Raw genomic sequence first — 25,522 nt, 5'->3', positions numbered from 1 at the left:
ACAGTGAAGCACTTTGTTCGCAAAGACACAGACTCTGAAGAAACTTTGCAAACAGTTGCCCTCATCATTGAAAATATTCAGTTCTTCCTTTTCTTTTTCCTCTTTTCTCTTGCAAATTATCTTGGTTATTATAACATGATTTTTACTGCCAAAAAGGCTTTCCTTGGCTGGGCATGGTGGTTCACGCCTGTTAATCCTGGCATTTTGGGAGGCCAAGGCAGGAAGGTCACTTGAGGCTGGGAGTTCGAGACCAGCCCAGGCAACTTAGCAAGACCCTACCACTACAAAAAATAAAAATTTAGCTGGGTGTGGTGGCATATGCCTGTAGTCCTAGCTACTTGGGAGGTCGGGGTGGGAGGATCACTTGATCCCAGGAGTTTGAGGTTGCAGTGAGCTGTGATAGTGCCACTGCATTCCAGCCTGGGTCACAGAACAAAACTTTTGTCTCTGAAGGGGGAAAAAAAGATATTTCTTGAGATAACAAATAATTTAGTCATTCAGGCCTTTTGGTTCCATATAGGTAAACTGTAAATCATGGTAAATTAAGATTAGTATGTGAACTTTATTTATTTATTCATCACACATTTCCTGCCTGTTACAGTGTGCTGGGCATGGCCCTAGGAATGCAGCGTGGGAGTAGGTCACTAGGGCCTCCTGCTTTTACTCAGCTTTTTGTCTCATAGGGAAGGCTGGTGGTTAGACAAGCAGTTAAGGTATAAGGCCGGCAACTGAGAAGTTGTAGGCACTTCATAATTCACAATGAATTGTAGCCTTATATATTTTACATTATCTTGTACAAATAAAAGTAATGCAGCAAGTCTGCTTCTTGATTTACCATGCAATTTAATAAGAGATGTTATTAATGAATATTACTTGTATATTGATGGCAATTAACAAGTATTACTTGAAAGTCAGTTATAAAAATCACATCTGCTCTAAGGAATCCAACAGGATTCTGCAGATTTTATTCATATTTATTTGTTTGTTTATATTACAGATTTCTCTTGGATTTGGCTACACACTTATAGATCTTCTGCACTGTTTACAGGCACAGGTGAGTAAATGTTGAATTCTTCATATTGGATATTTTGATATTTAATGAAAATATTTTAAAATTCTATATGTAGTTTAGGAAAGTAATATGTAAATAAGATGATTATAAATAAAAACAATAAACTGTATGTTTGTCTGTATTTCATTTTTATTATGAAAGTTCCTTACAAATGTATTGGAAATAACATTTAAAGGTAAAATGCTCATATCTGTTTATCAGTGGTTACTATATCTATTTGGAATGAATTTACATTATACCTATTGAATGAGTTGATTACAATTTATTCTAATTTCATAGCTTGACATAATGTTTATATTTATTTTTATGTGTAAAAATTTGGTAGTATTTCTTATTTCTTAGCAAACTAGCATAAAAGAGGAGAAAAGGAAAGTTACTACAGATTTTAGCAGCAAATCTCACTTACGGGGTAGATATTATAAAATGCAATGAGCCAAACTTTCTTGTCCAACCTGTGTAAAATAGCTTCTCAAGCACTCCATATCACACAGCTGTAATTGATTTTTATCATAATATTTATGATCATGTGATATATTTTTATTTATTCTTTACAACTTTCCCTACTAGCTTCGTGAACATCAGGACCATTTCTATCTTGTTCAGAACAGCATCCCTAACCCTTAGGATGGTGCCTGGTATACAGTAAAGACTAAATAAACATTTGTTAAAGTAGTTATTGGGTAATAAACATTAAGAATATATTCATATTCAGAGACATTGAACTTTGTTAACACAAATAGAAATAGTTTCCTAAGCTTATTTCGTTTTTTCTTTTTGAGATGGAATCTCGCTCTTTCTCCCAGGCTGGAGTGCAGTGGTGCAATCTTCGCTCGCTGCAACCTCCGCCTCGTGGGTTCAAGCGATTCTCCTGCCTCAGTCTCATGAGTAGCTGGGATTACAGGTGCCCACCACTATGCACCACTGATTTTTTTTGTATTTTTAATAGAGACGAGGTTTCACCATGTTAGCCAGGCTGGTCTTGAGCACCTGACCTCAAGTGATCTGCCTGCCTCAGCCTCCCAAAGTGCTTGGATTATAGGCATGAGCCACCGTGCCCAGACTCTTAAGCTTATTCCTAGATATGAAATTAATTTATACCATGAACTTAAGGTATATAGCTCTTGAATGTTACGAAAAATTAGCTGTATTAGATACTTTATATATCCAAATATGCTTAATCAGGGTAGAATTAAGAAGATAACTCTTCCAATTCCACATTTATTGTCAGTGTCCCAGAAGGTTCTTACAGTCAAGTAAAGAACAAACTCGAAGGAAGCGTGGCAGCTTCTTGTCTCCATACTGGATCATATTAACATATTAGATGTGTTTTGTGGTATATTTATAGAGAGCAAAGTAGATTTGAAAGTTGTCCAGTTTATAGCTCTGCAAACCAAATAAATTAATATTTTCCCACTACCTGCCACTCGATACAAAATGTAACTTACTTCATTTTTTGTTTCTAGATTGGGGAAATGTTTTGGTCATTTTCCTGCCCTATATATTGATGTGTTTGAACTCATTATCAAAGGTAGTGGTAGGCATAATTTTATAAGTGGACTACTTAATTCATTTCCTTGTGTCCATGACAGTTTTCTTTGTGTTTCAAGATGTCAGTTGTTACTGGGTTCTTGTCTCGTTTTGTTTTTTTGTTCTTTCTTACCTTTTCCAGACATTTGCCTCTCCTTCTGCCATCAGAATTTTTCATTTATAGAAGGAATTAAGTCTGACCTTTAAGAACTATTGAAAGTAAAATTTTAGAAACTATACAGCTGTTTCTGATTCACATCTATTTTACAAGTGCAATTTGCAGAGATTCCACTGATAATACTAATAACAACTATTATTTATTGCTCTTTTACTGTATGCTAGGCATTATGTAAGTGCCTTTTGGTTGTCTTCAAAATAACAGATAAGGAAGTTGAAGCTCAGAGAGCTTAAATGACTTTTCCAAGGTCATATCAAGTTAGAGGCAGTTTGCCACTCCAAAGACCTTGACCTTAACCACTGAGCTCCATTTTCTGCCTAAATACCCCCGAGTACAAGAATATTTGTGACAATAACTGTAGTTCATGAAAATAATCATGTTCATATTTGAAGACTTCAAAATTAATTTAAAAACCAAAGATTATTTCACTTATATTTCATTAGGAGACCTTAACTTGTAACTCTTATTCCAAACTAAAACATGACGACTCATTTGAAATGTAATGACAACCTAAACTATTTAAGTTCCACTCTGAGACTTTGATTTTATACTCACAAATTATGGTAGGGGCATGGGGGACAGCTATCCACATTCCTTTTTCTGTTGTAAACATGATGTGCTATTAGTATGAATCAACATTCTTTCTTCCATGCAATATTAGAAATTTTAGATTGTAAGTGGCATCTGTGGTTCATTGGATAAATCACTTTTCTTGCAAAGAATAGACTGTTTGAAATATAGTGACTGTAGAATTACTTAGAACCTTTATCTTGAAAAGTTTGATAATTTATATCTCTGGGAAAAATACCTTAACTATTGAAGAAATGAAGTTTAGTATAGCCTTACAGTATATCAGGAGTTGGTTCAGACAGAACTTTAGCTTCTCTTACTTAAGTTTATTTTCAAAGCTGAGTAGAACATACTATGTAAAAATACAATTTTTATATTTTGGGTCTTAAATTTATAAAGTGGACAAAATGTTCTGAAGGACAACTTTGTTGAATACACGTATTTAGATACTGATTTGAAAACACAATTATTTATATACTTCCTTAGACTTTCCAAAAGAGTTGTATCTATGAGTGTAAATGCAAATTCCAGATTTGAGTATATGAAAAATGGAATTCTGTAGTTTGAGTTAAAAAGACAAAACTTGTTGAACAGACTGAACTATGATTTTTAATGTACAGCTAGGTTAGTATTTCCATTCTAGTCTCACATTTTAAGCATTTTTAAAGTTAGCCAATAAAATTTACTTGGTATTGATAATCACAACAGGAGCAAGAGTTATATAAATCCATTTGGCAATATAGCTTTGAAATGTAATTTTCCTTTCAATATGGAAGGTTGGACTCACTGTGGATTTATATAGACCTTGGATTTATTTATAAGTTTTCTCTGTTGGAAGATTTGGGGTGGGCGGATAGGGTGAGGATGGGTTGGTGAATTGTTCACACATGCTAAGTACAGCCCAACTCTTAAATACCAACATGAGGGAGAAGTTCTCCACTGTACAATGAAACACAATATATACTTCATGTAGTACCAGTTTACTTTGTTGTTGTGTACTAAGTCCTATATACTAAAAATTAAGCATATCAAGGCCTAAGAGAAACTTTGACCATATTGGATATGACATGGTTGAAATACATTTCAAATGAGTATTTGTTGGAGTTTTTCATCCCTCCTTTGTTCATAGATGTGAGAAGATTTGTGATTAGATGTCTGCTTTAACTGGATGTATATATATCTATGAAGATGGGCACTTTGATTTGAGGTACTGATATCAGGCTTTGGGCACTATCTGCAGAAAATCAGTATTAATCTAAACTAAAATTGAGAATACTGAAATATCTATCTTTTGCTTTAGACAAAATCTGCCCATATTTATTTATATCACTATTTTTGTGGTATTTTCTACAGATGTCAGCATGGTAGGCACTGATCTGTAGAATTAAAAAAAAAAAAAAATTAACAGTTGACAAAATGCCCTCAGTCATTTAACTATTCAGAGTAGAATCACAATCCCAGTCTCACAGGGCAGATTCCTCTGCACTTAATACACAGAACGGACTACTGAACTCAGGATGGTGTAGGCTCACGTTGAAATGAACTTCTGTTGGGTGTTGTTGACACAAAGCCAGCAGTTGGAAACTGTTTGTCTGACAGGCCAGTTTACTCTTTTCTTCTTGTTTTCTTCCTTTTCTGTGCATACATTAGTGTGAACAAATTAGCTTAGTTTTCCTTGCTAAACTAAATTCATTCAGCACCATTAGCTCTCTTTTCTCTCTTCCTGACTTCCTTTTACCCTTAGGCCATCCCTAGCCTATGCTAAGTGCTATAGGAAATACAAAGAATGGTTACCAAAAATTATTAAATTGGAAAAGGATTATCTATCTATGCAGGTTTAACTCCATGTTTCCTTGTTCGATGTTTTTACATTGCGTTTAGGTTTTCTCATTCTTTTTTCTGAGACGGAGTCTCTCTCTGTTGCCCAGGCTGGAGTGCAGTGGCAAGATCACAGCTCACTGCAGCCTCCGCCTCCTGGGTACAGGCAATTCTCCTGCCTCAGGGCCCGGTGCGGTGTCTCATGCCTGCAATCCCAGCTCTTTGGGAGGCTGAGGCGGCAGATCACGACGTCAAGAGATCAGGACCATCCTGAACAACATGGTGAAACCCTGTCTCTACTAGAAATACAAAAATTAGCTGGGCGTGGTGGCACATGCCTGTAGTCCCAGCTACTTGGGAGGCTGAGGCAGGAGAATCACTTGAACCCAGGAGGTAGAGGTTGCAGTGAGCCGGGATCACGCCACTGCCCTACAACCTGGCCACTGCACTCCATCTTGGCGACAGAGCAAGACACCCTCTCAAAAACAAACAAAAAACAGGGCACTGATTTCTGAATTATATGTCTCCCTATTCAAAGTCTTAATCTGTCCATGTGAATAGAGGTTAAGGCAATAGCAACAACAACAAAATGCTATCATTAGTAAATGTTTTGTTTATTATATAGAGTTAACAGAGCTTTCAGAGTGTGCTCTTAGGAAGGCACACCCTTCTTGAGGTCGGTGTGTCTTGCTTAGTGATGTTGAATGAATCACAGTCCAGGCAGTCTTCATTCTGCATGGTGGCATTGCTGTCTTCATGTGGACAGACAAGTAGAATGATGTTAGAAATCATATATTTAGAATTATAGACAGTAATTTTTTTTTTCAAAATGCACAAAGATGTTGTTTCTTGGAGTATAAGAGAATTGAGTTTTAGCTTAGAGCCACTTTACTGTGAGAGCAACTTTTTTTTTTTTTGTGAGACAGAGTCTTGCTGTGTCGCCCAGGCTGGAGTGCAGTGGCCGGATCTCGGCTCACTGCAAGCTCCGCCTCCCGGGTTTACGCCATTCTCCTGCCTCAGCCTCCCGAGTAGCTGGGACTACAGGCGCCCACCACTGCACCTGGCTAGTTTTTTTGTATTTTTTTTTTAGTAGAGACGGGGTTTCACCGTGTTAGCCAGGATGGTCTCGATCTCCTGACCTCGTGATCCGCCCGACTCGGCCTCCCAAAGTGCTGGGATTACAGGCTTGAGCCACCGCGCCCGGCCCGAGAGCAACTTTTTTTAAATTGAAAATTTCTAAGTGTGACCTCTGTTGGCATAGCTGGTATTCTTTGAAAGTAATTAAAATGAAAAGTATTGCCAGTCTATATCTTATGTAAATCTTTTGAGTTAGCATGTTTTGAAGAGGTAGGACTGGTGTCAGAATATTCTGAGAAAGTTAGGGTGGGCCGTGATTTCTCAGCTATGCTTTCTGTACTGGAAAACAGGAGAGATTTATGCATAGGAGTGGGATAAGTGGTTTAATAGATTGTTAATAAAATGCATATTCTCTTTGTTGTTTTTGTTGTTGGTCCTTAGAGTTCAATTCAAACTTGTATATTCCACTTATCTGGATGGTAGAGTTGTTAGCTTCAGGGAGAAGGTCTGTGACAAGTAGAATTTCACATAAATGCCCCACAGTAACTTTTGAAATACTTCACATTAGATTTGGGTCAGTTAGGATTTTTAGCTAGGCTGTTCACTTTCACTTTGGAAGGCAAATGCCAGATGTATGTTATTTTCTAGGCAGGTGCTGAATTTGAGTCAGCTAACTTTGCCAGAATCCCCTTAAACATAAAATAGCAAGTAAAGTCAGGCTCTTTCCATTAAACACCTTATAGTTGTGTTTTGTTTTGTTTTTTTTTTTTTGGAAGCTGAAATTCATATATGTTATTTTGAACCATTTATAGCATCTAGATACAAGGGTCTAAATTAAGCATTTATTTATAAAATTATCCATATCCATGCAATTAAGTTTTTTCTATTTTACTGTGATTCTTTAGCATTAGGATATAGGTATTTCTATTTATTTTGACTGGTATTGCTAGCTTGAGACTCAGTATAATGGGAGAAAACCAGAGAAATTAACGGTAAGCTTTGCAAATTGTGATTTTTATCTTAATTCCATGCATTAGGTTGTCTAAGCCTTGTTTGCTATTTCATGAATGATTCATGGATGTCTATAATCAATGGAAATGTGTTTTTTGGCCTAGGCACCATTACATTTTGCCTTCTCATCTACAAAGAGTAAAGAGAGAGTAAGAAGTATGTGTAGGGTAGCATTTAGCTGAGCACAGTGGCATGTGCTGTAATCCCAGCTGCTCAGGAGCCTTGAAGCAGGAGGATTGCTTGAACCCAGGAGTTGGAGGCTGTAGCATGTCCTGATTACCTGTGAATAGCTACTGCACCCCAGCTTGGGCAACACAGCAAGATCCAGTCTCTTAAAAAAAAAAAAAAAAAAAAAAGATGTACGTAGCACTTAATAACGGCCAAGTAGGGAGTCAGCAGTTTAAATCAATATACTCCCATTTTGGAGGATCTCTTAACTGCCTGCTTCCATGCAAGGTTGCTTTTGTGGTGCCATTGTGTATAGAATTGTTTGTTTTCACTACTTTTTAGAAAGTAGAATTAAGGACTTCCTTTTTTTAAACCAACAGTTTTGGCCTTTTTGGTGCCAGTTACATAAATTTCACAAGCAGAAGTCACACATTAGTGTCAACCTAATGGTCTGGAAATTTGTTAACTATCAGTATGACAAAACCCTAGCACGGTTTTATCATGTTTCTCTGAGAAGTGAAAAGAACTGGGAAAGCAAGCATATGATCGGCCAGAGTTTCAGTGGAAGGATGAATGGGGAAAGTTTTAAGACACCTACCAGTGTTGTATATGAGTCCTGAGACTTCTAAAAATCTCTACCTAGACTATAAAAGACTATCTTTAAAAGGAACAGCTGTGTCATAATTATTGAATTGGTGGCTTATTCTAGCGTATAGAGAGTAGTGGCCAGTGAAAACAGTTGATCTCTCAGCTTTTCAATTCTTTGTCATTAAAAAGGCTATTTGATCTAGATTACTAATTCTTCCTTTTAAGTGGCAGTTTTATTACAGTCCAGAAAACACTTCTGTTTCCTGGGTTATAAGACAGAGTATAAAAATAGAAGATAGTTTTGAATTCATGTGTTTTGAAGACTGTATCATGATTACTTATGCTATTATATTTGAATAGAATAGAAATGTACAGTTCTTTGACTTAAACATCTGTTGGACAAATTAGTTTGGTTTGATGAATCTTATTAGTATACAACAGTAGATTTTGTTTTATTAACAGAGTAGAATTTACATTTTTTTTTTGTAACTAGATACTTTGGGACAGTTAAATTTTTTCTCTAATACAGAGGTTAGATGTTTAATTGTTGCTGCTGCTTCAAAATGTTCACAAAATTTCATAAAATCTTTATTGTCTGACACATAAACTATTTGCACTTGTGCACTAACATATTACATATCAAAGTCAGGTTCAAACTTTCTCTTTAAAGTGTCTTTTGGAAATAGGAAATGATAGCCTTTTGTAAAATATTGCTGTTATCTTTTAAATGTATTTTAACATATCCTAAATGCCGAAGCATATGCTTTAAACCATAATGTGTGTGCCCTGTGTTTATCTATTTCCAATATTCTAATTTATTTCCTCCTCCTCTTTTTTTTTTTTTTTTTTGAGACAGGGTTTCTCTCTGTTGCCCAGACTGGAGTGCAGTGGTGCAATCTCTGCTCGCTGCAACCTCTGTCTTCTGGGTTCAAGTGATTCTCCTGCCTCAGCCTCCCTGAGTAGCTGTGACTACAGGTGTGCACCACCATACCAGCTAATTTTTTTTTTTTGTATTTTCAGTAGAGATGGGTTTCGCCGTGTTGGCCAGGCTGGTCTTGAACTCCTGACCTCAGGGGATCTGCCCACCTCGGCCTCCCAAAGTGCCCTGCGATTACAGGCATGAGCCACACACTGGCCTATTTCCTCCATATTTTTAAAATGAAAAAAAAAAAAAAAAATAATAACCCTCTTTCACATCATAGTGAATAAAAAGTTCTTGGAACTGAAAGATCATTTAGAATAGCTAGCATGCCTATTGTGCTTATCATGTGCCAAGTAGTGTTCTAAGACTTTCTCATAGTAATTTACATAATCCTCAAACCTATGATGTAGCTGCTATTATGATCCTATTTTAAAGATGGGAAGAAAAAGGCACTGAGAAGTTAAATGACTTGTGCGGTGATTTGCTCCTAATTTAATTAGCCAGTTAGAGGCCAAATTGGAAATCCAACCCAATCTGGCATTTGCAGTTTTTGGCTTGTGAAACTTGGTTCTCTTAAAACAAACAAGCAAAAGACCAAGAAAGCCAAAAAAGAATTAACTAGTAATTTTCAAAATAAAGTTTCAAGCTGACTTTGTCATTATAGGTAAGGCTATGATAAGGCTTAATGCTGTGTATGCCATTTTCTCTATAGTGAGGGTCTGCAGGCTCATATCATTGTGGCTACTAGCTACTAAAGTCCATGAAGTCGATAAATTGCCTATTATATCAGACATGATAATTTGCCATTAATTAATAAAAGAAAATGCAGATCACAGAAATGATATTATGCTGTTTGTTGGCTTCAAATGAAGTTACACAGATAATGCTTTCAACAGGATGTGTGTTTAGCTTTTCTATTGACATAGTTATTTTGTTTTGAAAGACGGAAAAGGGGGCCCAGCCCCACTCTCTTTGATTCCTCTCTTTATAAAGAACTTCACAGGTTTTACTCAATAAAAAAATTCTTAAAAAGCAATTTACAATTCCCATAATCAGAAGCCTATATAGGACCTTTTTACGTAAAGTGAAGAAAATTTTCAATTCAAAAGCAAATTTCAGCTTTTATTTAGAAAAGAGTACATTCTTTTGTTCCGGCAGTGAAAAAAAAATTTTTAAAAAGAGAAAATACTACATTCTAAGAGTGACTAGCAAATCCTTTCAATTACTTTTAAAAAATTAATTAATTGATTGATATATATTTTTTTGAGACAGGATCTTACTCTTTCACCCAGGCTGGAGTGCAGTGGTACAATCACAGCTCACTGCAGCCTCGACCTCCCAAGCTAGATTGATCCTCCTGCCTCAGTGTCCTGATTAGCTGAGATTACAGGTGTACACCACCACATCCAGCTAATTTTTGTATTTTTTTGTAGAGACAGGATTTCACCATGTTGGCCAGGCTGGTCTGTAACTTCTGGTCTCAAGTGATCTGCCCACCTCTGCCTCACTAACTGCTGGGTTTACAAGCGTGAGCCACCACACCTGGCCAAAAAACCCTTAATTTATACTGGACGGTTTTTGTTTCATTTTCACTATATGTCAGATTATCATACCTTAACAGACGTGGCCTTTATATTTTATAAAATGTTTAAAAAAATAGTCCATCCTTTCTCTCAGATTTCCCCAGGTTTTGTTTTGTTTTAAGTATATATAGGGGAAATGGTAGCTGCTCTTTATAATCAGTACGCAGGGTTTTTGGTTGCTTATGAGTATCTGTGATATAATTAACAGTATATACCATGAACACAAAAAGAGATTTTAATTGCTTACTACCTAGAATTTACTTTATTCACAACTGCTGTTTTCTTTTTCTCTTGTCTTTGAAAGCAGTTTCTAAGCATATATAATAAAGTTATAATTTAATTAATACTGTGAAATATGTTTTTAGTGTTTGAGCAATTCATGCTGTTTCTTAAATCACTGGTGAAATTCACCTTTAAAATTTTAACTTTGAGTATTTATATTGTAACTTACAGTTAAGCCTCTTGAAAAGTTTGTTTCATTTACTTTCTAGCAAGGGTTTGACCACATCTTTTTAAAACAGAGATGGAAATATATATATATATATTTCCTTTTCCTTTTTCTTTTTCTTGCTCTGTCACCAGACTGGAGTGCAGTGGCACCATCACTGCAACCTTGAACTCCTGAGCAGAGGTGATTCTCCTCTCTCAAGTCTGTTGAGTATCTACGACTACAGGATTGTACCAATATGCCCAGCTAATTTTTTAATTTTTTTGTAGAGACAGGTCTTGTTATGTTGCCCAGGCTGACCTTGAACTCCTGGGCTCAAGTGATCCTCCCACCTCAGCCTCCCAAAGCACTGAGATTACAGGCATGAGCCACTGTACCCAGCCTGGAAATATTTTTTATACATTAGAATATAAAGAGGTGCACATTTAAGAAGGAAACTTTTCTTGCATACCTACATTCTACTAGTCATAATATGTGTTTTATTTCATCAAATTCTTACTACTAGCTTGGGAGAGAGAACTTACCCCATTTTATAGCTGAAAACACTAAGGTACAGAGAGATGAATTAAGTCATATTGTTAGGTCTCCATATATTGCCAAATGTGCCTTAGGGGTCAGATCACCTCTGGTTCAGAACCACTGAGATATATCAATTGGATTGAAAATTGACTGTAAATATAATATACAGTCACTTGCCAATATATTCTTATCAGTCTTTTCTTATTCTCTGATCCTTTTTTAATGTAGCCATTACATATAAAATCGTGGCAAAATATATATGTTTAAATTTTTGTCTTGAAAAAATGTGGAGGCAAATTGTCTTTTAAAAATGTGTAGGTTATTTTAAGTTATAAAGAACTCTATTAGCCTATACTAGATACTTACAGTTTTTATTAATCGTCTTAAATAATGAAAATGTTTTTCTAAAATCTTTCGTATGTGGACGGATTACTCTCCACAAAAAATATTGTAACAAATTGCTAAACCATTTTGTGGAATGATGGCATGGCCAGACCATTATAATGCAGCAGAATGCTGTGGAATCCAAAAGTCCTTTCCCCGTAGTAACTCCAGTTCAAATGAACAGCAAGTATTTATGCAAATTCTAGAATTTGAACCTGAAACTATATATTTCCAAAAATCTCTTTCTGGTATGACATAGAGCCTTCTCTAGTGATACAAATGGAACTTCTTGATTACATGAAAGCCCTGATTTGTTTTTCATTCCCCATCCAACTGCTAGCATTTTTCAATTTAGTCTATACTCATTTCTGGAGCAATGATAGTACATGCAGTAAAGTAGGCATGTTTTAGGTATACAGGAGCAATATATATAGTCCTGCCCACATCTTACAGTGTAGTAAGAGAAATGACAAACATTAAGTTACATGAATGGGATTACAAAGCAGTGTATCAACAAATGTACAATAATGTAGGCATACAGTGCAGGAAGGGCAGTGGGCACTGTGCCCATGGCTGTCTGTCTCTGTGTTCTTGGCCATGTGTGTATCTTGCTATGAAGGCTACAACCTGCCATCTATTTTAGATCATCACAACAGGAGTAGTTAGAAGTGAAACACAGAAATAAGGGGAATCTTGGTTAATGGGACTCAAGTGCTGAAAGGTAGGAAAATGACTCTTGGTTATAATTTCAGCTGAAGTATGTGGGCACTTAATGGTGGATGCTGTGTTCTAAACCTTGTTCAACTAGATAGTAAATTTGTCTGCTAAATGATAGGAACTCATAACACTTGGATATATACAAGACTCTAAGTAAATTCTTGTTGATTTTTAATTTTCTTACTAGAACCTAATAAATCGTATCTGGTATATTTTCTATTTGAAGAATACCTCTAGTTGAAGAAGTATAAAACATGGTTAAGCATGAGGCTCTCAAAAGCTATCATGAATATAAGGATATTATAAGACCATGTCCTTTTTATAGGTAGTCACTTGTAGCTACATCAGATGGAAAGTGTAGAGCAGGTCTGGTTTTATTGAGCATATAATGTAAAGCCTACCTTGAGGGTCCTTTATTCTTGATACCAACTTGAGTCTAATCTTTTCTCCCTGTATAGATTCTACTTCCCTGCTCCCTGGGCCATCTGTTCTTTTTCTAGTATGTGATTTTGTTGTGTTGAGATAATTCTCTCTCCTTCTCCCCTCTCTCTTCTCCCCTCTCTCCTCTCTCCTCTCCCCTCTCCCCTCTCTCCTCTCTCCATATTGTGCCTTAAAAGTCTTCATTTATGCTGCCAGAGGGTAGAGGCAAGGCTTCTTTCCTAACAATCTCATGATATGTTGAAATCCCCTTCAGTAATACACATTGTCTTCCACACTTACCATACACACAGACACACACACACACGCACACATGCACATATGTTCTCCCTTATATGTATATACCATCCCTTAAGAACGGATGATCATTAAGTTAGCCACAGATTATCTGAAGTTATCTGATAGGCAGTTTGGTAACAAAGGGTGATGCGAGAAGGTGGCTGAGAGGGTTAAGGTCCCTCCCTATTAATAGTCCTCCCTTTCCAGCTTTCTAGGAACAAATGAGTATCATGAGAGCTAAAGACCTTCAGAAAGTGAGGATCAACAACTACAAAATTTATTTTCTGGGACGTTGCTCTCTTGAAAATCACTGAGTATTTCTACTAATTTTCTTTTAGTACATGTTTTCTTTGTGACTACTTCCTTGCCTCCATCTACTTCCACCCTGTCAGGCCTCCTTTTAGAGGGAGAATAGGAGTGAAAGAGAAAGAGGAGGACGTTTATTTTTCAAATTTGCATCCAAGGAGGGCTTCACAAAAATTCTCACTTGAAAGCACCATCTAGAGATTCTGAGGATGAGAATATAGAAAGAGTTATAAAAGTGGTGAATCATGTTTCCTGTAGACCCCAGCAGATGATCATTTGTGTTTTTCAGCCTCTCTCATTCCATTTCTAGTGCACCTAGCTGTTGTCAAGGGGTGTTGTCATTCTTGGCAGTCATTTAGTAAGGAGGAGAGAAGGCTGTTTCTAACATGGAGGGGAATGTTGCTTATTTATTCAAGAGGAATACTTCTGAACATTGTTATTGCTAAATATATTATTGTAAACCTGGAGAAAAGGGAATGAAAAATCATTCAATTAGACAAATAAATGTAGATTGAGCATACCATATCTGAAATCCTCCAAAATCCAAAATTTTTGAGCACCAACATGACACTCAAAAGGAGGTGCTCACTGGAACATGCAGGATTTCAGATTGTTGGATTTGGAATGCCAGCTGGCAAGTGCAATGCAAATATTCCAAAATCTGAAAAAAATCAGAAATCTGAAACACTTCTGGTCTCTAGCATTTTGGGTTAGGGATACTCATCTTGTATTATTTTGACATATTATTAGAAAATACTGTATAATGGTAGGTAGACAACATGAAGACTTTTAATACCTCTTTACTGATTATTCTACCAGTTACTATAGCAAATGAAAGTTAAGGCTGGGCTCTTTGATCTTTGCGTCTTGCATCAGAAAAAGGTGTAAGTGAACCAAACACACATAAGAGTCAGTGAGTCGGTAATTCACCCACTTGTTCCCAGGTGGTAGTTGTGAGACCTAGTGCAAATTGTATTTGTTGCCTGGACTCAATACTGAAACCAGTCTGAAAGATTGCTTCTAGAACTCTGTTGTGACCGTACACTTAACTTAAAAACTCATCAATGACCATTTTAAATGCATCATTTTGGCATTACAAATACACATCTCCACTTTGAGAGTGAAGGAAAAAAATGATACAGTTTAACTAGTGTCCCTAAGAACAACTAGTCTCACCTATCAATGGCGAAGTTTAAATTCCCCATTAGTTTTCTGTTTTTTGCCTAGAATATCTATTGGAAGCCTATCTTCAATTTCGTGGATAAACCAAGGAAGATACCAGTGTTGGCACTGAATTACAGAATGTGTTCACTAGAGGATAAACTAGTAGATCCTGAGTTGAGTCAGCATGAACCAGAGTCCTGGGGCCAACCTCTGTATGTACTGCTTTTTATTCTCAGTGTTTAGCCCTGCTTGTGGGTGGCCTTCTGGATGTTTACTAAAATGAAAATTCAGTTTTTGTGAACAGACATTCATATGTATGCGCACATGCACACACACTGTGAGTACATTAGTATTTTAGAAAATGGGGTCACTGAGTTCACTCTGGAGAGTCATTGCATATCAAATGTGGGTCCTGTTACTTGGGTTTAATATTACACCAACCCTAGTAGTATCCAGCTGACACTTTTATTAGCAGTATTGAACGAATCATGGAATTTTTGACAGGAAAATTTTATGATTGGGAAGAAACAAGTCCAGTAGCCTGGCTGCTTTTTTTTTTTTTTAAAAGGCAGGAGGTTTCGCTCTTTTTACCCAGGCTGGAGTGCAATGGTGCGATCTCGGGTCACAGCAACCTCTGCCTCCGGGTTCAAGCGATTCTCCTGCCTCAGCCTCTGGAGTAGCTGGGATTACAGGCGTGCGCCACAATGCCTGGCTAATTTTTTTGCATTTTTAGTAGAGACAGGGTTTCACCATGTTGACCAGGCTGGTCTTGAACTCCTGACCTCCAGTAATCCACCCGCTTCGGCCTCCCAAAGTGTTTGGATTAAAGGCATGACCCACCGTGCGTGGCCTTATGGCCTGCCTGATTTCTTGTAATTAATTAGTAGAAAAGACGGGACTCATAGGCTATCCTGTTGCCTGCACAGTCTTTTTGTTGGCAAGTGTTTTTGAAGTCCTTGACATGTGCATGATCATATATCGTTATTAATCTTTATAATCAATCTGAATACATCTAGTTGGATATAATGAACTTGGATTAATGTGAACCCCATATTGAGATGCTCAAATAAATAGCATTTTAATCTCTTACATTGCTGTTAAATTGAATCTCATGAAAGGAAGTTAGAAATCAGCATATATATGTACACACTAATTTGTTGGGGTTAGTAGACATTCAGTCTTATCTCTCACCCCTTAGGTTTCATTATTTTGTGTTGACATCAGATATTCAGAATGATTAAGTCATTGAGAAAGATAAAATTATATTTTGAATGTTATATTTTGCTAAAATAGGAAATTATGATCATACAATTTCAGGAGGGCTTTGAATAATAAAAAATGATGAATCACATTTGGTGGTGATAGTGGGGTAACGTAACTTGTCATCTCATGAGTATTCTGATTAATAGTGGCTTTGCTGTAGAATCTCCATTTTGCAGGTGTAAAGATTGGAAATTCTAAAGCTTAGTGTGTTTTCAAAACTTTTACTGTGAGCAGCTCTTGAGCATTGACCCTTGGCCACGGACTACTGCCGGGTGTTCAGGCAGGATACGTGGAAGAGAAAGCTACGTTTCTCTTCCTGGAATCCTCTGATTCTGTTGAGTGTAGTTACTTTTGCTGCTATCATCCAAGAAAACAAAGAGGTGGGGGGTGATGAGTTTCCTAGTTTAGAGGCTTTTCTGGGAATGCTCCCTAGCCACTTGCTCTTAATTCACCTTTTCCCTTGATCTAGGAGAGGCCACAGCATAATCATTTCTGTATCACCAGCTGCTAATGCTCCCTAAGTGGAAGAGAGATTTAAGTTAATGCAACTACAGAGTCTTTCATACCTGGAATTTCTAATGTATTTTTTCCTTTTTTTATTTTTATTTTTATTTTTGAGACAGGGTCTTGCTCTGTCACCCAGGCTGGAGTATAGTGGCACAATCTTAGCTCACTGTAGCCTCCGCCTCCCATGTTCAAGGTTGATTCTCTTGCCTTAGCCTCCCAAATAGCTGGGACTACAGGTGTGTGCCACCACACCTGGCTGATTTTTGTATTTTTAGTAGAGACGGGATTTCACCATGTTGGCTAAGCTGGTCTCAAACTCCTGACTTCAAGTGATCCACCCTCCTCGGCCTCCCAAAGTGCTGGGATTACAGGCATGAACCACCATGCCCCGCTTTTTTTCCCCTAAATTTTAATGATGGTTCCCAGTGCTTAATTCTCATTAGAAGCTTCCATAGCCAGGATGGAGATGTGTACACCACATCTTCCCAGCCCTCTGCCTTCCCCTGCAGATGCCCATTTTCTCGTGTGGCATGCTCTCCACAGAACTCGTACCGGCCTCCCATTCTTAAGATCCTGTATGAGTGGGAAGCCCTCAACGGTGTTATGCAAAGTCACTCTTTTGGAAAAAGAGCCTGGAAGTAAGGGGTAGAGTGGATTTCTTTTTATTTGTTTTGTTTTGTTTTGAGACGGAGTCTCCCTCTGTCGCCCGGGCTGGAGTGCAGTGGCCGGATCTCAGCTCACTGCAAGCTCCGCCTCCCGGGTTTACGCCATTCTCCTGCCTCAGCCTCCCGAGTAGCTGGGACTACAGGCGCCTGCCACCTCGCCCGGCTAGTTTTTTGTAGTTTTTAGTAGAGACGGGGTTTCACCGTGTTAGCCAGGATGGTCTCGATCTCCTGACCTCGTGATCCGCCCGTCTCGGCCTCCCAAAGTGCTGGGATTACAGGCTTGAGCCACCGCGCCCGGCCTGAGTGGATTTCTATGAGGCATAACTAACTAGTAGGAAAAAGCCCCAAGGCTGCTTGGTGTAGATCCTACGCTCGACTCCAGTTTTCTGATTATTCTTGGTCATATCGTTCTTTCTGCTGTACTGTACCAGTCACTGAGTACACAGATGATGTCTCAATTTCAATATCTTCTCCTGTTACCAAGAAATCTAGCTTAGATTAACACTCAATTTTGTAACATTTCATGAACACTTTATTCAGAAAAACTGGTTCTACCTTATTTACTCCACCCATAGGGAAGTAGTTGGTGTATTGTGTGTGGGTCAGTATTTCTATATCTTACATGAAATTTGGAAGAATTCTATACAACCAAACCTGACCCTTCAATTTCAGAAAATTGATTTCTGAGAAAGCAGATGAATTTTGATTTACCTTATGTCTCTAAGGATGAAAGCAAGTAGCATTAACTCCCACAGAATCGTGATCGTCCCTCAGTTGGTCTAATTCTATGCTAGCTTTTATCATTTTCCCCATTATAGGTTGAAAGCTTCAGATGTCCCAGTTTCCCGGGGTCTTAGGATTCTACCCTGGCTCTGGCAGCCTACCTTCATTGTTTTACCCACGAAAGGAAATGGTAGAAACTCAGCTCTGAGGCAGGGATTTATGGCTTCCACTAAGGTATCCCTAAGAATAGGGCATATGCTTTGAGCTTTAAACTATGTAAATGGCGATGCAGAATGGCTGATGCTTGAAAGATAGGTATAGTCGCTTAATGCCTAAGATAGACTAACACAAGAAGATAGATTCTTGATGTGTGTAGTTATGGACTCCTTGGCTGCAAGTGTAGAAATGCAACTCAAACCAGTATAAGCAAACCTGGAACTTATTACCTCTTGTAAATGGGAAGTCCAAAGCCACAACTGGCTCAGGGCAAGTCTGGATGGAAGGAATTAAATGATGTCATCAGGACCTTCTCTTTTTCTCTACTTTCTTGTGTTGACTTTTTTTCAATTAGGACCTTATGTCATGGCAGAGAAGGTCATTAGCAGTTCTGCCTTATGTCATTTTAACAGCCAATAATCCCCTCTCAAAAGGATCTTCCCTGATAGTTCTAAAAAAAAATTACAGGAATGACTCTCCCTGGTCCAGGTTGGATTGCCTGCCCATTTCTGAGCCAGTCTTGCCAGGGGGCTGAGATTAAGGCAAGCGTTTTGGCTAGTCCTGGTCACTCTAGAGGCTGTGAGGAAGTGGGGATATTAGTCCCATCATGAACCATGTGACCTGACAGTGGAGGGTTGCTTGCGTGTGTTGTAGAGGGGTAAGCCAAGGTTAAGGTTTGTGTTTTGTATTTCCTTACCAGCTTTTTATCAACCCCAGAGCCTAGGAAAGTCCTTCTTACTCAGGAATTATTCAGGTATACTAATAAGCATAGCATTTCCTCACGAGAGCCACAAATAATGTTGAAAATCCACTCTATGCCATTGATTGTACTAGATCCACTGGCAATGAGAAAAGACAAATTTCGCTCACTTGGAGTTTATGTCATTGTGGAGGTGATGGCATATTGAAAAAAAGGTAGGATGTAAACAGTTCCATCATAAGGGGAAGCATCTACTGGGGGTAATTCCAGGCAGAGAGGGCATCATGTACAAAGGTTCAATGGTGAGAAGAGGGAGCAAGGCCTTTGGAATAATGAACTCCAGTTGTTCCTCATACGTGCAGCAGAAATAGCGAGAGATCAGGATTATGGAGATTGGTGAGGTGAGATCATCCAAGGGCCTTTTGCTTGGGAAGCCATTTTACTTTAATCTTGAGTACCATGGGGACCATTGATGGATTGATACAGGGAAATGAAATGATGAATTTTTTTTTTTTTTTTTTTGAGACGGAGTTTCCCTCTTTTGCCCAGGCTGGAGTGCAGTGGCGCGACCTCGGTTCGCTGCAGCCTCCGCCTCCGCCTCCCAGATTCAAGTGATTCTCATGCCTCAGCTACCTAGTAGCTGGGTTTACAGGTACACACCACCACACCCAGCTATTTTTTATATTTTTGGTAGAGATGAGGTTTCGCCATTTGCTCAGGCTGGTCTTGAACTCCTGGCCTCAAGTGATCTGCCCGCCTCAGCCTCCCAAAATGCTGGGGTTACAGGCATGAGCCCTGGTGCCAAACCAATTCATTCATTTTAGAATGAATGCCCTGCCCTGGGGTGAATGGACTAGAGGAGGGCAATACTGGAGGGTTAGGCAAGTTGAGCCTGTGGAAGTGATCCAGATGAAATGTGAACTGAGGGGTAGTGGCAGAGGGGATGAAGATAAGTGGATTCTAGGAAGTGACTGACTTTTAAGGGAAGGAGGAGTCACCCCAGGTCTTACACAAGACCTGGCTTTGTCTCCTGTGGATATCCAGCCTCCCTATGATCCACATCATCCCATTATCATAAACCAATTAGTAGATTTTCTATATTGATGAAATATGAATATGAGATGTTCATAGTAGCATTAGTCATAGTAGTACCAAAATGAAAACAGTCCAAACATCCATCAGCTGATGAATAGATACGTAAAACTTGCTTATATACTTCAGTGGAGTATTATTTGGCAATAAAAAGAAGTGAAATACCGATATATGCTACAAAATGGATGAGCCTTGGAAGCATTATATTTATTGAAGGAAGCCAGTCATAAAGGCCACATACTGTATGATTCCATTTATATGAAATGTCCAGAATAGGCAATGCTGTAGAGATAGAAGATAGACTAATGGTTGCCTACCGCTGGGATTGAGGAGTGGGAGAAAATGGGAGTGAGTGCTAATGGATATAGGGTTTCTTTTTATAGTGTTAATAATGTTCTAAAATTGATTGTGGTATTGGTTGCACAACTCTGAATATACTAAAAACTATTGTACATTTTATTTAAATGGATGAATTGTATGGCATGTAAATTATATATCATTAAAGCTATTATAAAGATATGAATGTGGGAGTAAAGTCTAGAAAACAAAACTGGCTGGTGGAATCAGGCATATGGAATACATCAAAAACAACAGTGAGGAAATAGCAAAAAACTGGAAAAAATTTAAATGTCTAACAGGAGCATGGATAAATTGTAGTGTATTCATTTTTTAAAAAATGACAGTGAGTACCCGATAACTAAGAAATTCACATAAAAGTATGAATAGTCTATAAACATGACCTAAAAATAGCATTTGTCGGAACATTTAGAAGTAATTTTTTTTACTCAACTGTCTAGCCCTTAATACTGCTATTAACATTACCAAAGAACACCATTTAGGAAGGTAAAGAAACCATGTATTTTAGCAAAGATTTTATTTTAAAATGTAGGGATTTTAGTTTTTAAAAAGTTTCAGGATTAGTTTCATTTAACCAAAAGATAGAACTATATCTTTAGAACATCTTTACAGAAGAACCAGTAAATATTTTCTCATCTGAATTGTGAGTTTCTTAAGGTTAGGGTAAATAGAGAAAAGAAGAGATTATTACTTGGAAAAACAGAAAAGGCAAGAGAAAGTAGTAATGTACAGTAAAGTTTCAGAAGGGAATTGGACAGTTGAGGATCACTCAACATCTAGTGACTTCTGTCATTTATACTTTATTGCAAAAATGTTATGCAGACCATTTTTGGCCATTCGTCTCATTTTGTTTTACATAATCACTGAAGCAATTAGGAAAAAAAAAAACACCTGCTTTAGATGAAGAACCCGAGGAGGAAAAAAAAAATTGAAGAACTTGCCCATGATTGGTACTAGGGAATGAAGGATAAAACACAAGTTGGGGAAATCTAGGTTCTTCTTAAATGGGATCTTAGAAATTGTTTTTTAAGAGAAGATATTTGTGCTTTAGTATACTTACATTTTATTATGTGTTATTCATTCTGAAATTATTTTACTTAGACATTGAGACATCAGAATGAAAGTGGCTAGTAAAGAATGAAAATACCAGAAAATTTAGAATGGCATGTAGATGATGTCTGCTTTTTAAAGGTCTGTATATCAGAATTTGAGAGAATTGTTTTGAGACTAATGGGTGTATGTATTAGTCCTCATGCTGCTATGAAGAAATACCTGAGACTGAGTAATTTATAAAGGAAAGAGGTTTAATTGACTCACAGTTTCACATGGTTGGGAAGGCCTCAGGAAACTTACAGTCATGGCAGAAGGGGAAGCAAACATGTCCTCCTTCACAAGGCAGCAGGCAAGAGAGGAATGAGAACTGAGTGAAGGGAGAATCCCCTTATAAAACCATCAGATCTCAGTGAGAACTTACTATCACAAAAATAGGATAGGGGAAACCACCCCCCAATTCAATTACCTCCCACAGGGACCCTCCTAGACATGTAGGGATTATGGGAACTACAATTCACGATGAGATTTGGGTGGAGACACAACCAAACCATATCAGTCAGTGTACTTAAAATTTGGCATTCAGAAGTTTTTGCTGCAGTATTTTGAATTTACTTCTTAAATCACCTCAATTTGCTATTCTTTAATGTTAATCTTTTTTTCCCCTAAGAGCAAGTTTCTCATCTTGGAGGCTGGAGGATTTATTTGTCTTCCCTGAGAATTTCCTTTCCTTATCTTCTTAATTGCGGTGCTGTTATGGGTCCTGTCCTAAATTTCTTCCTTAATTTCTTTTTCTCTTTTCATTTAATTTAGGCATATTAATTTTACATTAATGATCTGTGCCTCCTTTTATCTTGGAGGAAGAAATTGGTATTCTTTGAGTGTGCTGTGAAATTCTTCCATTAAAATTAACAGCAAATATTGAAGTATGTCTCTGATAATTAGGGAATCATTCATAGAAAGAGGAACAATTCTAGATGTTTTCAAAGGTCTTTTCAGTCAATATTTTACCTTACAGCTAAGTGGACAAAAAGCTCTTTGCAAAGTTTAGTATTTTTTTGGCCAAACTATTTCTGTTATACTACCAGCTACATAGCCTTTATAGTTGTTGAAAGTGTTTAAACATGAGAACCATCGCCTATCTATATATCTATGACACAAGATTTTCAGTGCCCTTTTAAAAAATAACACATATTCTACTGTTGCTTGCATCTGTTCCATCCTAGTTCTCTAGAAGAACTGCCAGTTAGAGTCTAGTTCTTTGTGTTGGTGTTCTAATTAATCAGGAAAGCAAAATTTGCTATTATGTCTTTGTGAAAGCCCTTGCTAATTAGAAACATTACTTCAAAATGTTTTGCGTATTTTCTCTGCTGAGCTTGTTCTTCTTTGGTTAGCTGTTCTTTGTTTTTTTAATTAGAGTAATACTACGTAGACAACCTGTTTTAATGTATCAGATTCCTACATATAAAATAATTTAAGTAGGAGTTGATCCTTTGTATTGCTAAAGATTATTCAGTTTTAAGAAAGGACTCAGCAGTTTTTCTTTTTAAATATTAAATTTCTTTTGTATATTGAAAATACAATTCAAATTTACATTATTTATATAGTATTTTTAAGGATACAATTCTCTAATAAGCTAAACTGCAACTATATATAAGTGCTTATTTCTTTTTAAGGACTATATTCTACTCTGAGATGATTTCTCATTATACCTACTGAATTTATGGTGATTTCAGTTTACTGGAAATTTCCTGTGGTTAATTAAGGATACAGTTTTGCAAGTAAAGTTTGGTAACTCTAAATGAGAGAAATAAAACTTGAGAATTAGATAATTTTAGAAGATGGCGTATTTGTACTTATTTTGATTTTTGGAATATCTGTTAATTAAAAATAATCAGAACTACAGATGAACCTACTGACTGGGTAAAGATGCCTTTTGATTAGGTATATATGAGTTTTTTATGTGCAGAAACTTTAATATATTTAATTGTAGTGTAAATCTGTTAGGTCTGGAAATGGTATAGCTTACTGTGCCAGTTCTAGCCGAAATCTTAATTACGGGAGATGATGCATCTGTGTTTCAGTTGTGGACACTAACAGGTGAGACAGTGGAATGAGCGAGCATCTTGAGTGGTGGTAGAGTTCATGAGTAGCGATGAGATTGAGGTCCTGATTATGAATACTTTTCAGTTCGTATTTTATGTGGATTGTTGCATTGCAGGCCACCAGTGATTTTGTAAAGGAGTCTTAGAATAATTGCTGTGTTCTATAAGTAGTATCTTTTGGAGAGTTATTTTGGAAGAAAATCATTTTGCTAAATATGAGAATAAATATTTACTTGATCATTAAAGACTGTATTTGTATTATGAATGTAAAACGGATTTGTGGATAGAGCTAATGTTGAGCAAATTTATGATGGGATTGTACCAAAATTATTCAGAGAATTTTTGAAGGATGACATAAAGCAAAAGGATTTGTGACTGGTAATTAGTTTTTAAAAATACTGTAAATTTTTGACCCTACTTAAAAAACCCTGGAGTTGTGTAAAGCACCTACAGATGGCAAGATTGAGCACACAGTAGGTTCTCGCCCTTCACAACAATTACGATCAGCTGAAGCTCTGTAGGCTTTGGAAACTTCAGTATCCTAATGGAGTAGATTTGGATCTGAATTCTTTTTCAGGTGCTCATATGTATTAGAGAACCACCAAGCACTTTTAACCAAAAAACAAGTTTTTATTGTTGCTTTAGTTAGATGTTTTCCTGATGTAAGGTTTTTTTTTTCTTCAAACATGAGAACTTTATACTACCTTTTTTACACTACACTATGATTACTGTGTACAGATCAGTGTCAGTGAAATAAAGAATACAACTGTATACTAGGCAAAGAACTTTATTAACCTTTGTTTCAAACTTTGTTCCCAGACTTCTTCTGCTTAATTAGCTGCAAAGAATGAATTGTGTATAAGCAAAAACTGAAAAGAGCTGCAGTGTCCAAGGGGCTTGGGCTTAAAAATATTAGAGATCTGGGTTTTATCAGACCCATAAACAAAAATTTCTTAAAAATATATAAGAAATTTTTAAAATTTCTTATAAAATTTTATAATTTTATATATAATTAATATAAAATAGCAGCTCCCAGTGACTTCTTCAAGTTTTATCTTCAGAAGTTGACTCATTTCAGTTTGCCTCATTCTTGGAAGCCTCATCCAAATTCTCCACAAGATCTGGAACTTCAGCATCATCATCATCCTCTCCAGTAGTGTGGTGCTTCTCCACCCACAGATTGTTTGGGCAGAACTTCAGCCAGTCTCCTTAAACTAGTCAGACTGCCTGCACCAAGCTGGTTTAAGATGCTGTGTAGCATTTCTGTCAGCTGCTTTGTCTCAGTATAGCCTGTAATGGTGAAAGTGTTCACTGCCAGAGATGCCTGAACTTTAGGGTTGTTAAAGTGGATCGCTGTTCCTTGGTTCATAAACATACTCACCTCTTCAATGCTAGAGATTTCTAACTTCTTTAAGGAGAACTGACGTTTTTTTATCATCTGCTGTGGCTGTTCCGTGAACTACCTTCTTTGTGAGCAGCTCCACCAATGTGCACTTTTGCCTGCAGTTTGGCGAGTTTTTCCTGGTTCATGATTGTTTCTTTCATCTTGTTGGAGCGGATAAGGGGCTGCGTGTGGGACTAGGGTTGGTGCTCAGGGGATCTCAGGGGAACCAGCTGAGATTAGGTACACACAGGTGGGGACACAAGATGGCAGCTCCCTGTTGTAAGATTTTTGGCATCATGTTGCAAGTTAAAACCACTTACACTGAGATTTCTGAGATGTCTGCTGACTGCCTGAGGCTACTCTTATCATCATTTTAAAAATTATAGGTGTGCTTTGGCAGCATGTAAATAGGTACTGATTCATTATTTTATCCACTGAAATAATTTTAGCAGATTTACATATACAGTCCTTAAATCAATTCACAGATAAGTTTTTAAAATAGAAAATATCAAAGATAAAGTTATTTTCTTAGTAAAATAGCTAAGTAGCTACATACATTGTATCATTTGGCTTGTAATTAATGTATTTCACTGTTAATATTTCTGATGGTAGTCTAGATGACTTTAAAAACGAAGATGAAAGTTTCCTTCACTGCAAATATTAAATTATTACTTTATACGTGTTTAATAAA

General features: G+C 37.2%; 1 protein-coding gene and 1 pseudogene across 9 annotated transcripts in view; one reads left to right on the top strand and one right to left on the bottom strand.

Moving 5' to 3' along the window:
• The window catches only part of NCOA2 (nuclear receptor coactivator 2), a 298,233-nt gene that overhangs the window by 111,013 nt on the left and 161,698 nt on the right, over positions 1-25,522 (top strand). For 8 of the 9 annotated variants that reach the window (XM_023184078.3, XM_023184082.3, XM_023184079.3 and 5 more), the window contains exon 2: positions 998-1,054. The gene's annotated coding sequence lies outside the window, so the exon portion shown is untranslated. Of the gene's footprint in view, positions 1-997; positions 1,055-14,832; positions 14,982-25,522 lie in introns of all 9 variants that reach the window. The other variant, XM_023184073.3, reaches the window with a different exon arrangement.
• On the bottom strand, positions 24,522-24,992 carry LOC111520961 (annotated as a pseudogene).

The sequence above is a fragment of the Piliocolobus tephrosceles genome, chromosome 7 (genome assembly GCF_002776525.5).
Source record: "Piliocolobus tephrosceles isolate RC106 chromosome 7, ASM277652v3, whole genome shotgun sequence".
NCBI lineage: Eukaryota > Metazoa > Chordata > Mammalia > Primates > Cercopithecidae > Piliocolobus > Piliocolobus tephrosceles.
Note: the sequence above shows the minus strand (reverse complement) of the source record. Positions and strands in the feature narration are given on the sequence as shown.